This window comes from Ambystoma mexicanum, chromosome 1q (assembly GCF_040938575.1).
Source record: "Ambystoma mexicanum isolate Mex_15411 chromosome 1q, UKY_AmexF1_1, whole genome shotgun sequence".
Lineage (NCBI taxonomy): Eukaryota > Metazoa > Chordata > Amphibia > Caudata > Ambystomatidae > Ambystoma > Ambystoma mexicanum.
This window is the reverse complement of record NC_090922.1, coordinates 467,286,972-467,304,571: the sequence shown is the minus strand read 5'-3', so window position 1 is coordinate 467,304,571 and position 17,600 is coordinate 467,286,972.

Here is a 17,600-nt window from a genome sequence, read left to right as displayed (position 1 = left end):
ATCAAAAAAGTCCTTTGCGGAAGTCCATGACGAGCCAATGAGACCAAAATGAAGACTTTCCTGGAGACTTGATGTAGCAGGAGATAGCTGCCAGATGTACTTTGATTGAGGTGTATGCCAGGCCAGACTTGGCCAAGGATAGCAAGTACGGAAGAATCTGCAGGGCCGTGACCCGCAAAGGGGTAATCTTCTGCAACCAGCACCAAGTAGTGAAACACTTCCACTTGTGGCCCTATCACTTCAGAGTCGACAATGCTCTGGCCTTGATGAGGACCTTCATGCAGTGCGTCGGCAACTCATATCCTCCGAATTATAGAGCTACAGGAGCCAAGCCCTCAGGTTGAGTGATCCTGGGTTGCGATGCCGGATTTGCCCTCCTTCTCTGGTGCGAAGAGCCGGGACCGCAGGTAGCTTAACTAGCGCTGACGCTGACAGTCTGAAAAGGTCCGGGTACCAAATCAACCGCAACCATGCTGGGGTGATGAGTATCAGATCTGGCCAGTGAAGCCCAGGTGGGAGCTAAGATCAAGACAGTATATTTTGTCTTGCGAATGCTATGCCAAGCAATCTCCTATATACCAACAAAAGATCATGCATTTGTGGTAAGAGCACTAACCAGCACCCACTTAGACTATTTTAATAGTCAACTGCTGGGTATTCCCACTAAACGGCTTCAGCGGCTTCAGAAAGCACAAAACGTGGCTGATTTTGATGACCTCGGGGGTGGAGACTGGCCTAAATTCAATAAGGTGGGGGGGGGGAAGACGGGCGCTCTCTAGATTGGCCGGGCAGTGTTCATGGCTGGCAATGTTAACTTGTCATTTTTGTTTGCGATTTTGTTTTGGAGCATAGCTATTTTGTCCAAGAGTGCATGCTGTATGTTAGCACACCAGGTTTAGTCTTTCTGACAGTGGGAGACTCAAGTTACCTCAGGATGGGGAATAGTTCCTTACTGCCAGATTTAGCATATGCGTTCATTGTATGTGGCATTTTTAGCTAGCAGTATAGCTTGTTTGTATTTTTTTGAGCAGAGGAGATGAATAGATCCTGTTGTTTTACGATGGTGAGGCTTTCCAGATTAATTCTGAGGCACGTTTATTCAATCTAAGGTTCTTGAGGTCAGGTGTGAACCAGGAGTTCAGGCAAGCTGTCTGTTTTGGTTTGGTTTGTGGTGTTTGAGTGGGGCAATTTTGTCAACAGCTTGGAGGATAATGGGGTTGTAGATGTCTGCCATGGCTGATGGGTTGGCATGGAAGTAGATACCTTCAGTAATGGGGCCTAATAGAGGGAGCAGGTTTGTGCGTTTGATGTTGTGTGTATCTTGCAAGGGTAGCTGGGGTTAAGTGTGGAACAGCTTTGGTTTGGGTTTGTTTGGGGATAGTGAATGTGATGATGTTATGGTCTGACCAGGGTCAGGGGGAATTGGCAGTAATGCTGGTTGATACATTTAGGTCGGCAAGCCAGTCTAAGGTGCATCCTTTGTCATGGGTAGCTTGTTCAATGCATTGAGTAAGTCCAAGAGTGGCCATTGTGTTTTGAATGGTCGTGGCGTTGGGATCTAGGATGTCAAAGAGGCCAAGATTCAAGTCGCCTAAAATGATGATTCGAGTGGATGGTTTTGTGTTTTTTGAGAGGAGTAGAGTTATATACTCATCAAACGTTTGTAGTGGGCATGATGGTCTGTATATAATGTGCATGGTGGTGGTTGCAGTATTGGGTTAGGATAGTTTGATTGAGAGAAGTCCCCAGAAGGGAAAGCTTGGTCATGTGATTCTCTGATGGATAGGTCAGATTTAGCGATCGGGGCAACTCCACCTCCTTTGGTGGCAGTGCTATCTTTCCTGTAAATTGTGAATCCTTCCAGGTATGGCTAATGAGTGCAGGGCCTGCTGCAGGCTGCAGCCAGGTTTTCTGTGACCGCTCGTAGGTCAAGATGGTTTGTAGTTATGAGGTCAGATATGTCAAGGGCGTGTGCTAGGAGTGATCTAGCGTTGATGAGACCGCCGTTGATGGTAGTTTCACTGATAGTGGTAGTCTGAATGTCTTTTGGGGTGTTGTGTGATGAGGAAAGAGTAGTATGGCTCAATACATCAGTGGGCTCAGTGGGATTGCTGAGCGTTGGAATGATGTTGGTAAGGCAGGGTATCAGCTTAGGCTCAGATGCTGTAGTAGGTTTTTGGTCCCATCTGCTGGGTTTGGGCTGCACATTTTTCTTGGGCTGCACATTAGCTTGAGTGGGGCCAGGGAGAAGACAGTCATGATTAGTAGGGTTAGGCAGCAGTTGTAATTTTGGAGGGCTGGGCGCAGCATGTTACCTGTTTTTTATTTTTCCGAAACCTTTGTCTCCGGCTGAGAAGGCCTTGGGCTCGCTGGACTTTGCTCATGCCCTGAAGTGCTACGTGGCACACACAACATTTTTGAAAGACTTCACAGCTGTTTATGAACTTTTGTCCTGTGAACCACGAGAAGGCCGTGTACAAGGCTTCCATCGCAAGGCTGCATCATGCACTGTCATCAGTTGGTGAACAGACCACTGCCTGGCCGTCTGAAACCCCATTGTACCAGAGCTATTGCTGCGATTACAGCGTTGGCAGGGCTGCTACGTGGAGGTCCACATATAACTTCATAAAGTTCTACTGCATCGAAAGGGATTCCAAGGAAGAGTCCAGGTCAGCCAAGCATTGCTACGCAACCTGCTCGCTTGAGGTGAGTCTGTTCCAGAGGTAAGCGGGAATTGCGTCTGTTGAACCTTGCCACCTCTTGTGATTGTGTAATGTTGTACTGCTGTGTATTCGTTATTCATGAGCATGTGAATCCTTGCCAGACCCGAGGCTGGAGAAGGAACGAGTTACTTACTTGTAACTATTGTTCTCCAGCATGGATTCACATATGAACCCTCCCTCCTTCCTCTGCGGCTCTTCTTAGTCATACTGACACTTTGCGTGCTTACCAAATCAGAAGATGGCTACCAGAGGAGCGGATAAGGGAGAGGACTGGCATTGGCAGGGGGTAGTGTGACCCAGAGGACAGTGATTGGTTAATGGGAGAAATACAGTTTTAAAGTGAAAGTGAAACGGTTTTTCTTTTACCAAGATTTCACAGCCTGATGACGGGGAATATTCATGAGCATGTGAATCCATGCTAGACCCATGCTGGAGAACAATATTGACAGGTAAGTAACTTGTTCCCTACCTTCCACAAGCACAAAGTGGTGCTTCAGGCTCATCCAACGTTCTTACCAAAGGTGGTCTCATCATTCCATTTGAACGTTTTCTCCCAATCCGCAGTCAGATGTGTAAAGGGCCCTGCACAGTCCCGATGTTAGAAGAACTCTGAATTTCTTCCTGGAAAGGACCCAGAGCTCTGCAAGTCCGACACTGTGTTCGTAATCTCTGGAGTATCAAAGCCAGGCTCTCAATCTTCTAAAGCTTCCATAGCAAGATGGATGGTGATGGTTATCGAGGAAGCTTGCAGGGAGCAGAACAAGTACTGTCTAATGCAGTGGTGTTCCAAAGGCATGTACCTTGGCAGGTCATCTGCAGGGCAGCGACATGGATGTCCCTGTCTGCTTTTTGCAAGCATTATTGTCTGGACAGCAGCGCAAGGTCAGATGCAGCTTCGAAGCAGTGCTAAGGAATCTATTTGTGTAATGCTGTAGGTCACCTCTTCTCCCTAAGGGCTAATCATCAGTTGTAATAGCCCATACAGTATGGAGGAAAGGGGATGGAAAGTAGGAGTAATTACAAGTTAGTCACTGTAGTGGCTAACATACTCCTAGTCCATTGTCCCCTTTCCTCCATACAACCCTCCATCTTCCTCCTAAAATGTAGTTAGTAGTCTGAATTTGGCTGACGCGGAAAAGGGTACTGAGGTGCGGAGGCAGAGTCAGCAGAGCACATGCGCCCATGACCATGCCTCTATGCGCCTTTAAATTTAAAGGGGAAATGCTTTTTACAAGTGTAAAAGGTTCCCTTTCCCGTCCCTAGCGAGGGATGCCCATGCAGTATGCAGCAAAGGGGACTATGGACTAGGGGTATGTTACTCACTACAGTGAGTAATTGTAATTAGGGAGAAAATGTAATTTCCATTGTGGGTATTTTTTAGGTTAGTAAAAATATGTTTGAACAGTAAAACTGATATCTTGGTACCCACCATACTTCTTTGCACCTAGTAATTAATGCAAAGTGAAAGATGCATTGTAATCTTAAATGTCCAGGCAGTACTAACGGTAGAGCCCTTTTCTGTTTCACTTTTCTGGTGCTGCTGGTAACACTGATCCCAACAACCCAGTGGAGCTATGTGGGTGAGAGCAGGGAGGAGGCTGATGACGTATCCACCTCACTGATGAGGCCCAACAAGGTCTGAAACACGTGTATGGGGTTGCTGTTGATACTCTTGTTCAGAAGGGAATTGCCATAGCATTTTGGTGCTGGACTGCCCATGTGGGAGGGACAAAGACTGATATGCAAATAGTTATTTCCAGTCTGTGAAAGGTACAGTGAGTAAAAAGTGATGGCTGCGAACTCTGAAAGTGGGGAAAAAAACTACAGAACAGGTTATCGTGCCATGTTCTTTCTGGAGAGGGGCGCCTGCTACCTTTTTGAGAGAAAACATTTTTTAGGACTGTTTTTTAGTGTTGTTTTGCCTGTTTTTATGGAGTACAAGCAGATGGTAAGCCATACGTAGGTAAGGAACTCTCATTATCATGTCAGGGGCTGAGACTTGCTGGCTTTGAAACACTATTGGATTAGGACTCTCAAAGGACCAGTTCCAACATATAACATGATTTTTAAAAGTAAGCTTTTCCATGACAGCCCATTCCAGACACAAGAATGAGGCACTTCCTATCTTGTGGGGGCAGATTTTATTGAAAAGCAAACCACGGAGTTTATTTCTTTTTCAACACACCAATGGATCATACTCCTTTCCTTCCACCCCAACCCCCGCTGGTCTTTGCATTCTGCCCTCACACACTCAGATCCCAGAGGTCATGATGGGTCATGCCTTGTGTCATCGTGACAATTGACATGGAAAATCCTGTCAAACCATCATAACATGATGTAATTTAACAATCTGAATAATATTCCGTTTTACAAAGAGTATTCTCGGTGTACCAAGCATGACATGGTCACTGCATATACTCCTCTAGCTTACTGTTGCACAATTCCAATGGGTCCAGTCTGCACACACCCCATATCCTCCCATGTTGATCATCTCAATACCCAGTCTGACATTCCGTTTTCACCAACCCAGTGCGTTCTCAGTTTGCTCAGCACGGTATATATAGTCCAAGTTTAACAAACCCAAACATCTTCCACTTTAATTATAACAGTACATCCCTGGTTTGTATAATCCTAGTATGTTCCTGGCTTTCCAATCCAACTATGCGCCCAGTTTGCAAAATTCCAGTTCGACAATCTGAGTATTATCTGCTTGGCAACCCCATTGTACTCTGACAAGCCCGCCGTATTTTCATTACACCATGCCATTTTAAGCACAGATTGTGCAGGATATTTCCAGTTTGATAACCGTAGTATACTACTAGCTGAACACACTCTGTATACTGTTTGGCAAACCCAATACATTCAATTTTCTAAATCGCAGTGTAGTCCCAGTTTGCGCAATTAAGTTTTTACAAGCTAGTATAGTCTGCTAAATTCAAGAATGTGTACTGTCTGCAGAATTCCAGCATACTCTGATTGGCTATTCTCACATACCCAGAGTTTGACATTCCCCTTTTTTATTGTGGGGGTGTTCACATTTTGACACACATCACAGACATCCTCTTCAATATAGTCCCATCCAGTGATCCTGACCCCTATGACCGCCCTGAGAAACTCTGGTAAATTGCGTGTTACCCATTGCTCTTCCCATGGCAGGTTCCTGGCCATCCTCACTCCCTCACATGCCTCCAATTGCTGTGATCCCTCTCACACCCACATCCATCGCTGGGATTCCTACCGCCCGCCCATAAGGTCCCATCAATGGGCTCCCCTCCCTTACCTGTTGGGTCCCCGGCAGCCCCCTCTGCTGGTTCTGGGCTTCTTCTCACTTTACGTTCCAGTACTAGTTGGAAGTTCAGTCATTGCTGGACTGCCTTTGGCCTCCCTCTCACTCCCCCTCGCTTCAGCGGCTATTTCTGGTCCCCATCTTGCCTCTCCCCCCAGTACTGGGCTGAATCAGTGCTCTCCTGCTCCCCTCCTGCCATATGCCAGGGCTGGATCAGGGCCTCGCCTTCCAGCTCTTGGCCCGGTTATAGGCTCCTCTCCCTCTGTGATTGGCATACTGCTCCATTCCCAATGGTCAATGTTACTCCTTTCTACCTTCATCATCTTGTTGCAAAGGACCCAGATTTGGGGACTTGATAGTCATGTCCTATGCGCATTTTCAAAAAAAAGAAAATCCTGATGTTGAGCCATAGTTTGACAATCCCATTATGCATCCAATATGATGAACCAAAATGTCTTTTTGACTCGAATAATATACACTTGTTTTTTAAATAAATCCAGTACATACCCATTTTACACAATGACAGAACACTCTGGACCTCATGATCGGAGTGCATTCCCAGTTTGAAAAACCATGTACATGCAGAATCTTATCTGTTTGACAAACCCAGTAACAGGCACTGATACCAGCTGCAATGATGCTGCTATCATACCAGATTATTTTGCACGTCTGTTATTCGAGAAACCCTTTGAGTGCAGTGGTGTCTCCAGGAATCGCATTTAGGGGGCACAGGCGGGGCCAGAGGCTAATGTAGGGGGGGCGCATATAAAAGGGCTATTAGTATGCTTTTCCGAACTGAACTCGGGCCCCGCACCTGGCATTCTTCCCCCACAGCCCAGGCCCGATACCTGTCATTGTGTCCCCCCACCACCATAACCAAGGCCTCATACCTAGCATCCCGCCTCCTCAACAGCCAGAGGCCAGACCATAAGCCCCATACCTGGAATCCTGCCTCCCCACCACCAGAGCCTAAGTCCCATAGCTGGCATCCTTCCCCCCCAACACCTAAAACCCAAGCACCATACCAGGCATCCTTCCTCCCCACCACCAAAGCCCCATGCCTGGCATCCTGCCTCCTCAACAGCCAGAGGCCTAAACGCAAGCCCCATACCAGGCATCCTGCCTCCCTACCACCAGAGCCCAAGCCCCATGCCTGGCATCCTGCCTCCTCAACAGCCAGAGGCCTAAACGCAAGCCCCATACCTGGCATCCTGACTCCCCACCACTATAGTCCAGGCCCTATATCTGTCATTCTGCTGCCCCACAACCAGAACCCAAGCCCCATACCTGGAATACGGCCTCCTCAACAGCCAGAGGTTAGAACGCAAGCCCCAAACCTGTCATCCTTTCCCCCACAACACCAGAGCCCAAGCCCCATAATAATGTTTTCCATTGATATAAGCAAATAAATGAAAAAGGTTGCTGCCAGTTCTTATCGGGGTGGTTTGTTGGGCAATGTATGGTAACAGTAACTACCTGAATATCATTCTACACCCCCCTAACAAACAACCCATTTTCACATACAACTCCTTACTAAATCAATACGTATTACAGAATAGAAAGCATACCACCCGAAGAAATTCCCTAAATAGCACACTAATCTACCACAGATACACTAATACAACTCCCCACACTCCTTAAACACCACAAGAACACACACAAATATCACATAAGCAATTTAATTTACCAACCTGGAGTGCACATTAACCACTGCTCCAGGCAACTCGCAAAATATATAAAACATACACAACAGAGAATCCTACTTTTTTCAGATCATGCACACATCAACATTGCAACCTTCCTCTGCTTCTGCATTTGTCTCCTACCCCACCTCTTGAAGATCCTGAAAACCCAAGAGACCATGAAAGGTGGACTGTGTACTATACAAAATTCAATAACATAGCAAAACGGGGCATGGCAAAATGTTTAAATCATTCTCTTTTGGGGCCATACTATGGAGGGTCCACATCATTTGGGTGACTGGCAGGAATAGAGGAGGGAATCCTTTATGTCTCTGCTGAGGTACATCCACTATAGATAAAGAGATTACATAATTTGCCCAAGATCACACACTTTGGTGAAACAGTAAAACTGGGATTTTAACCCAATCTACAATTTAGGCATTCAAACACATAACTTTCAAATTCAACATCCTACAAATATGTACATTTCGGATTTCAAGCCTAAAATAATACTGCTTGTTAGAGCAGAGTGCTCATGTTTCCCATGGCCATGCATGAGAAGGCAGCCCAGTCCTGTTAATGCTTGTAATTGTGAGATGTATAGTTTTCCTAAATTTCAAATGGCATAGAAAATAAAACAGTCCCAGAATCTCGAGAGAGAAAAACAGGACAGAATGGCCTTTTTATGCCTGGCTACTGAAAGCTTGAGAGTTCTGATAGTTTACTTGCAAAATATACATTTCAAATTAAGGTAACCATACAATATATTAATCCTTAGTGAACAAATATTGTTCTTTTATTTTCGACATCCTGAAAGAAAAAGTTGAAGTCGCAGAATGCTAAATAATGCAACCCTGAAAGCAAGCCTTCTTTTTGCACAACTGTACTTTCCTCACTTTAAGAATTGCTAAAAAAGTGTTTGTAGTAAAGTCACTAGGATAACGATTACATTTGTCACAAACCTCTAGCTTTGGGCACAACTTTTTAAAACGAGCACCTGAGGACCATTTCAGTGGTGACAGTGAAATGTTAAAGGTATTTGTACCGTGCACCATCTCTATAAAGCAACCCGATTTTTCCATGTTAAAGTAGTAGACTTAATTGCTAACTTTGAAAAAGTAAGCTTTCTTGTGTAGCTTTAAATATCTTGCAAATGTACACCCACGTACTAGGTAAACCACCTGTTGGGTTCTCCATCACATCTGGGAGACTCCTATCAGATAAGGCATAAGACAAAGGAGTAATTGTAAGCCATTAAGGCCACTATTTATTTATTCATATTTCTAAAGCGCACAACAGCCCGGGGGCATCGTGGCACTGTTACAGATAAAGACATCAAGCTGGTTACAGAGGAAGGCAAGTGGTTACAAGGTAATTTGCATTACAGGAGCATAATGAATACATACATATACTGGCATTACAGACACATTGTTACGATACGGTTGAGAGTAAGGGGTGGTAAGGGCAGGGGTGAGGTTTAATTGAATAGTGTGGTTTTAAGGGATTTACGAAAGGAGTACAGCGAGGGATATGCTCTGAGTGAGTTGGGGAGAGCTTTCCAGAGATTAGGTGCTATGTGAGGGAAGCCAATGCCGCCGGCTTTGGCTCTTCTTATATTGGGAACTTGGAGTTGGTTAGCATGGTGGCTTCTTTTAGGGCGGATGGAAACATTCTTGGTTATGGTTTCTGATAAGTAGGGGGGTGCTGCATGATTGATGCATTTGTGTGTGAGGGTGAGTATTTTAAAATGGATTCTTTCCTTGACTGGGAGCCAGTGTACGTTTCTTCTGGCCTGTGATACATGATCAAATTTGGGTATGTGTAGTGCAGCGCAGAGAACATTATTTTGCACTATTTGGAGCCTGTTTAAGTTTTTGGTTGATGTGCCAGCTAGAGGGCGTTGTAGTAGTCCAATCTAGTTCCTATAGCAGCTCTGGTGATGGAGAGGCAGTTGGGTGCGGTAAGGTAGGGTTGTACCGCATAAATGAGTTTGGTGGTCAGGGCGGATGCAGAGGAGATGGCGCTGACTTGTCGTGTCATGGAGAGTGGCATCTAGGTAGACTCCTAAGGTCTTCACGACTGAGGAGACAGGTATGTTAGTATTGTCAATGGTCATTTGTGAGTATTTGGGGCTGAGTTTGAGTAGGGTTTCGCTGGGGGCTAGGATGATGATCTAAGTTTTATCACAGTTTAAGCAAAGACCATTAATGTCCATCCAAGTTTGGATAGTGGTATAGATCTTAAGGAGAGCTTTTGTGTTTTGGTAATAATCTCCGGAGAGGGGGATCAAAACTTGTGTGTCATCTGCATAGTTTGTGTAGGCTATGCCGAGAGTGTCCATTAAGTCAAAGAGGGGTTTGGTGAAGAAGTTGTAGAGGGTTGGTGCGGTGCATGACCCTTGTGTGACTCCATAACTGATTGTGGAGGGGGGAGCTTTGGCCTGGTCTGAGTACAATTTCGTAGCCCTACCTTCTAGGAAGGTGGTGATCCATGCGGTTGCTTTGTGAGAGAAGTGTGCTGCGTTGAATAGGTTAGAGGTGAGGATGCTATGGTCTACTAGGTTAAATGCTGCGGAAAGATCGAGCAGTAGAAGGAGAGCAGGTTTGCCTGTGTCCATAATTTTGGTGATTTGATTCTTTATGTCTAAGAGGGCAGTTTCAGTCCCATGGCCTTTACGGAAACCCGATTGTCTTCTGCCTAAGATGTCATTGGTTTCCAGGTAGTGGTGGATTTGGTTATGGGTGGCTTTGTCTAAGATTTTGAGGAGGAAGGGGACGGTGGTGATGGGGCGATAGTTATTGGGGGGAGTAGGGATCAAGGGAAGGTTTTTTTAGGAGTGGGCGTACCCAGGCTTCTTTAAGGCATTGTGGTACGGATCCAGAGGAGAAGGAAGATTTGATGAATGCTGTGATGATTGGGGTGAGTGATTCAGTGCACTCTTTGATGATGGTGGGTGGGCAGATATCTCCTTTGCAGGTGTATGGTTTGATGTTTTTGAGAAGGACAGAGACTTCCGTCTCTGTGACTTCTCTGAAGGCGAAAAGGGGTGTTTGCGAGTGAAGATTGTGAGGGAGGACTGGTGTGGGTATTGAGAGCTTCACGTTGGGAAGCTATTTTATCGTGGAGCGTTTTAACTTTATTGAGGAGGGCAGTCTGGATGCCTGTGCACCATGCTTCATCCTTGATGATTTCATCCGGGCTAGAAGTGGGTGTGGTAAGTTCTTTGAATATGGAGAATATTTCTCTAGATTTGGAGCTGGCTTTAGTGATTCTCTGGTTATAGGATTCGGATTTAGCGTGGAATATAGCTTTTTTGTAGGTCAGTAAGAGTTCTTTGAATTCGTTGAGAAGATTGGTTAGGTGCTGATTGCCACATGGATAGGGCTTTTCGTTTATTGTTGCGAAGTGCAGATAGTTCCTCTGTGAACCAGGAGTTGAAGTGCATAGATTTTGCTTTTCTTTTTTATCTTCTAGAGGGGCAATTGTTTCAATGGCTTGGGTGAGAGCATTGGTATAGATGTTCGCGATAGAGGTGGGGTCATGGATAAATGAGGTTTGAGCTCAGGAATATCAAGAAGAGGAGTGAGGTTGATAGCAGTGAGTTTTTTGGAGCTTCTTACTTTAGTGGGGGGGCATGAGTTAGGGTTTTGCAGGTAGGAGTGGTGGGAATGGAGAATTGTATGTAGTGGTGGCCTGTCCAAGGGAGAGCCGAAATGGAGGTGATGGTAGATGAGCAGTTGTGATCAGCAATACAGTCAATGGACCGGCCTTTACAATGAGTAGGTGATGTAATTTTATGTTCGAACCCCATGTGTGAGAAATCTTTGGCTAGGTGTGCGGCTGCTTTGTCCTTAGGGTCAGATAATCCAAGGTTAATGTCTCCTAGAAGGATGGTTTTAGTAGAGCTTTTAAGGTTGTTACCTATGATTTGTAGGAGTTGCTTTTGGTAGTCTGGAGGTGATCCTGGTGGTCTGTGGGTCATTATGATGTTTATGGTGCAGTTTGGTGAGAGGGCTAGTTTGGCAGTGAGAAGATCAGCATTGTTGTCCCATTGTTGGTCACACATTCTGATGGCAAGGGTGTTTTTGAAGATGAGGGCAACGCCAGCACCTTTGGCGGTTTTGATGTCCTGTCTAAGGATGGTGTAACCTTGGGGGAGGGCTAGGTCTGTAGATGGGCTCGATGCTTCATGGAGCCAGGATTCGGATATGGCTAGTAGGTCTAATTTGTGGGAGGTAATGAGATCATTGATTTCAATACATGGGCATGGGGAGAGCGAGCATTGATGAGTGCGCATTTTAAGTCTAGATTGGCTGGTGGAGGAGTATGTGTGTTGGTGTTGGGGGTAAGAGAGGTGGTATGTGTGTGTATGAGTGGGCGAGGTAGGAGTGTGATGGTGTGGGGTGATGTGTGGGTGCGAGAGCTAAGTCTGTGGTTCCTAAGGTGCATGGAGGGTGGTGGGCTGCGGTGAGAGAAGAGGGGCTTGATGCATTTTCTTAGTCTACAGGGCCTGATGTGGTGACGGGGATGTCCAGTCGGATTGGTGTTGCCGTGGCTGAATGTAGTTTGAAGTGTTGTGGATGATGCAGTGTGCAGGAGGTCTGGTAGTGGTGTGAGGTCTGGGTGTGCCGGCGGCATGCTGCAGATAGCCCTGAATGAGAGTGTAATGAGGAAAATGAAGGGGGGGGAGGAGAGGTGTAGGTGCTGTGGAGCGGGTACCAGAGGAATGCATTTGTAGAGAGCAGATACTGTATAGTGCTAGTGCAGAACTAGTTAGACAAGTTCAATAGCATAGTATTCTGTGCATTCATTAGGCTAGGCTGGATAGTCTAGGACGCTGGCAGTGGTGAATACAATCAAAGGCCGCTAGGGGCAGGCAGAGGCTATTACAATCAATGGCCGCTAGGGGCAGGAAGAGGCAAATGCAATCAATGGCCTCTGGGGGCAGGCAGTGGCAGATACAATCAATGGCCGCTAGGGGCAGGCAGAGGCAGTTACGGTCAATGGCCGCTAGGGGCAGGCAGAGGCAAATATAATCACGGTAGGCTGGTTGCAAGCATGAGGTAAATCAGCTAGAAATGGGACAATATGAAGAGTATGACTAATAACTGATAGTACGCTAATATGGGCCACAACCTAGAACGCGGTGGGAGTCAAGGCATGCAACTGTGTATTTTGCATTGACAGGCACAGCTAAAGTAGCAATTTGGATCATGCTGTCTTAAGCGGTCATAATGTACACAGGTAAATCTAGAGGAACACAATATCGAGTAGGAACCGAGTGGCACACAGGTGGATGCGGTGGGGCCCTATCGAGTGGGTGCAAGGGGAAGCATTGGGAGCATTCAGAGAGGGCACATCTAGGTACATCATTTACATGAATTGAGCATGAGAATAGACAGTTTAGAAGTACAGAAGAGCTAAGAGGAGGCTGCCTAGGTGCAATTTGACAAGGGGGTCAGAGATAACAAACAAACCTTAGTAATGACCTTAACAGCAGGCAGTAACACAATACAGTCGGCAGAGGTGGGCATACATGTATACAGTATTTGGTAATGGGCTGCAAGGGTTAAGTGTACACCGAGAACTATATGCGAGCTGAGGTCTACTCACAGTGTGTTAGAGTATTTTAGGTGCGAGTCCGAAGAGTATTTGCTCCCCAGCTCCCGTGGCAAACAGGAATGGGCCTTACTCTCTGGGCCTTCCGCCTGCCGGTGGCGTTCTGGGCAAATTCGTATCCCGTTGCTAGGCAACGATGTAAATAGAGATGGCGGCTGCCATTTTAGGAGGCTCTCTGCGGCATGCAGGCAATAGATTTCAGGTGCCTGGGGAGGGGATGCACGGTGCACTGCGTGCAAACAGTGGGGCTCATGGGTGAGGGGCTCACCTAGTGAGGCACAGGGAGTGCTTCCCAGTGACTGCTCCTGCAGCGCTGTAGAGGGGTGCACAGCTGCTCCTGCAGACTGTGTTGTCGGTGGGTGGCAGATCAGGGGAGAGGCATCAGCTGTGATCGGTGTGAGAAGGGCTGCTGCCCTCTCGAGTGGCTACCTGCAGTGTATACAATAAAGGGCAGGGCTGCGTCCAGTGTCCCCCTGGCCCTACCCTAGTGATGCCACTGTTTGAGTGCAATAATAACTGAAAAGCAAGTCAAGATCCTGCGTGATATTCAGGCTGAGTAACTCATTTTATCTACTTGACAATAACAAAATGAGCTTTACATAGAAACTTGAGGGCATATGTTTGCATGGAAAAACCATGGCGACCCACGAAGAAACATTATCAGCACTGTTAAGTTGCTTTTCAAATATTCTCCTTCTGGACCAGGAACACAATTTCCTATAGACCCAAGAGAGAACAAGATCCACTATATTTCAAGAATAGGCCAATGTGAGCTTTGTAATACATGTAGGTGACTCACCTAGAGTTTGCAATAACTTGTTGGTTTGAATTATAACATGCCTAAAAGTTAGGGCTCGAGGCAGGGTTAGGATACATGATGCCACATACCATGAACTCTCCCATCAGCTGAGGCCTTATTAAACAGAAGGAGAACTAAATTGTGCTGACTGTTAGCAGAATGAATGTGGTTGTCTGAAAACGGATGCATAGTTATCTTAATATTAATATAAGTAACAGAGCACGAAGAGTCAATTCTTTGTTCTGCGCAATGCAGCTGCTTACCAATGATCTGTGTCTTCTTGCACAATAGCAGTGGCAGAGGTGCACATAAGGGGCTACAGGCCACTGCCTACTGTTGGCTGTATATTCTCTCGAGCTAGGACATTCATGAATACAAATGAGCCTGGCCGTTGCCTGCCTCCAAGTTACATTTACTTGAAGAACAACACCCTGGATATATATTTTGATGCTCAACATTGGGCAACTCATCTGCCCTTTTATCAAGGGAGAGGTTTGCTTTGCTCTGGCCTCAATGCTGGGCCACTTCCTCAGATTTCTTATATTCTTTCTTTATCACAGTACTTCCAATGGAAGCGCCGTAAACCTCCACTGTGGGTTCCTGCTCCCAGAACGTAAACCTGTAGTCGTTATTTTGTAATGAGTTGGCAAAAACTTCATCCAGTAAGTTTCAGTGTGCCCATTATATACTGACTAGTGTAATGGAAGATCTTTATTTTACCACACCTTTTCTAGGTCATATAGAAACGTTTTTGTGCCAACCACATACTGAAATCACCGACTCCTTGGATCTCAGTAGACCTCCATTTCTGAGCTGTTCCAGGCCCCACTACTACCAGACCATCTTCTCCAACAAGCTTGAATTGCAGACTGCCACAGAGTGACTTCAAGGTAATTTGGATTAATCTGGTGCATTACTGCCATCTAGAGGACAGTGCCATTAGTTCAAGCTAACATTTCAGAAGGGTCCCTTGACCACATGGCCGGGTACTAAGAAAATGGTACTCAACCTACCTAAAAAGCACTAGACTATACTAGTGGTCGAGTGGATTTCTCGAGTCCTGAAAAGTCATGAAACATATCCATATTCCCCCTTCAGCATAGTGGGAAGCTGTGTAATGAGATGAGACTTATCACCCTCTCTTTTCACCTCACCTATTTAGATTACCTAAAATCACACAAGAAACCCACAGCAGGAAATGAAAGTACAGGTGAGCTGCTGCTGTTATGAAGCTAATTTCACCCAATGAGCAGTTAGTCTACATGAGCCAGGAGGATAGCTCAGTGGGAGCGCATTTCTCTTGGAAGCAAGAAAATACGTTGCAACACATGTTCGAATCCCGGTCTCCGTTTAGAAACCTCTCTGTTATTAAGCATGTTATGAAAGAAAAATTAGTATGATAACAGAACATGTACTTTCATCAGCATCACTGCTGATCAGCAAAGTGTGATTGCCATCATACCATTTTAATATGGCCTTAACAACACTGGAAGCATTTGGGCATGGCTTTGTTGTGAACATAGAAAGGAGTGCTTCTGTCCGCCAATCTAGCAACATCTTACCTGTAGTAGTTATGGTGTTCTGTCATGCAAAATACTTTGGATGCCGTGCCCACCCTGTAATCCGGTCGTTCTAAACCAGGGCTGGATTGCACAATCCAAGCCCGATGTGGTGCAATCTGCGCACTGATCACACCGAGCCTGCCAACCTCCTGTCCCCCATGTTTCTTTTCAGTGGCACTGCACTAAACCTTGATCCAAACTGCCATGGAAATGGAAGAGGGTCTCCGGATTGAGCCCTGCCTACCATTTTCATGATTGCCATCTTGGGTGACTTTTTGCTTGAATTAATACGTTGGTTTGCAGTTCCGTCCACCAATTATACTGGAAGGACAATCTCATGCTTGCACCTGGAACCCCATTACACGTAGCCTTTTTAGAGTCATTAGGTCGCATATGCGCACCACAACTGTTGAGGTTATAATATCTGCCTCTGAACACCTGGCAATAAATTGTATAGAATCATTGTGTTAGTTTAACCAACAACAGCTAATTATACTGCTGACCCCATAACACATAGCTATATGATTTCTTTTTGTCTGAAACCCTTGTCAAAATGGTTGACCCATTGTGTTAAACCACATGACTATCAATTATCTAGAATTAATCTTTTAGTTTTAGCAGCCACTACAACTGTATAGTTCATTATACTGCTAACCCCATAACAGAGCTAAATTGACCTTTCCCCCCTGAAATTTCAACTATAATCTTGTGTTTAGACTACCAATTATGTTGTATTTATACTAGCAATTATCCAGAGTGAATCTGTCTAGCAACCAATATATCTGCATAGCTCATCATAGCGCTGACCCCATAAACTTGGTAGACTGTTTTCATTGCCTGAAATTCTAGGTAAAAATGTTTCAATCATTGGGTTTAGCCTGCAAGGCAAGCAAGAGTCTCGACTAAATCTGTGTTTACCATCCACTACATCTGCACCGCAAATGATTGCTGAGGCTTAAAGTGTCCAAACATTTTTAAAAGTATGTCTGGAAATATGCAGGAACTAGTAAAGATAAGGAAGCATACAGCAACACAGCTAAGGTATGTAAACTAGCAATTATGGAAGCAAAAAAGTGATGTACGACACCAGGATAGCCAACGCTGAAATCATCTGTTCAAAAAAACATGAAGGCCCAATGAAAGATGGTGCTTGGTGCACCTCTATTCAAGAGGTAATGTTGGACAAGCTTCACAAGATTAAGCAAAACACAAACATCAAGAGGAGTACACTTGATCTAGGGTTAGAGGTAGGAAGTATGGCATCTGAGACCAGCAAGACCATGCAAGCAGATTCATGCAGACAATTTGGTTTCAGACACTGGCAGAATCAGAGCTGTCTTACATCATTAAGAAACTCAAACCTACTAATTGCAAAGGAGATATTTGCCCAGCAATTACAGTTATGTCTTATCTGCCATCTCTGATAAGGACTTTGACAACATTTGTATGCCTGTCCTTCAAGGGGAATCGTGTGCCGGATGAATTAAAGAATGCATGGATCAAAAAAAAAAAAGAAGAAAAAAAAGATAAACTGGGTTTGATCCTCTAGCACCATCTACCTATTGGCCGATCTCCAACACACCATTCTAGCTAAAGATACTTGATCTAGTGGCATATAAGCAGATTTTAGAGCACTTGCTGAACCATAATATCCTAAAGAAATGGCAGTCCGGATTCAGGCCAGGCATAAAATCCATTATGCTGCAAGTAATTGACAAAGGACATATGGTACTGCTCATGCTGCTGGACTTGTCGGTTGCTTTCGATCTGGTGGACCACTGATTGTGGATCGATAGATTAAAGGAAGTGGTGGCTTTTTCGGATGGTACAGCAGCATGGGTGAAGTTTTTCTGGGAAAATAGACTTGTGATCCTCCATTTCATCAGAACCTCCCTAATAATGAAGCTCCGCACTGAAAACAAAACGGGT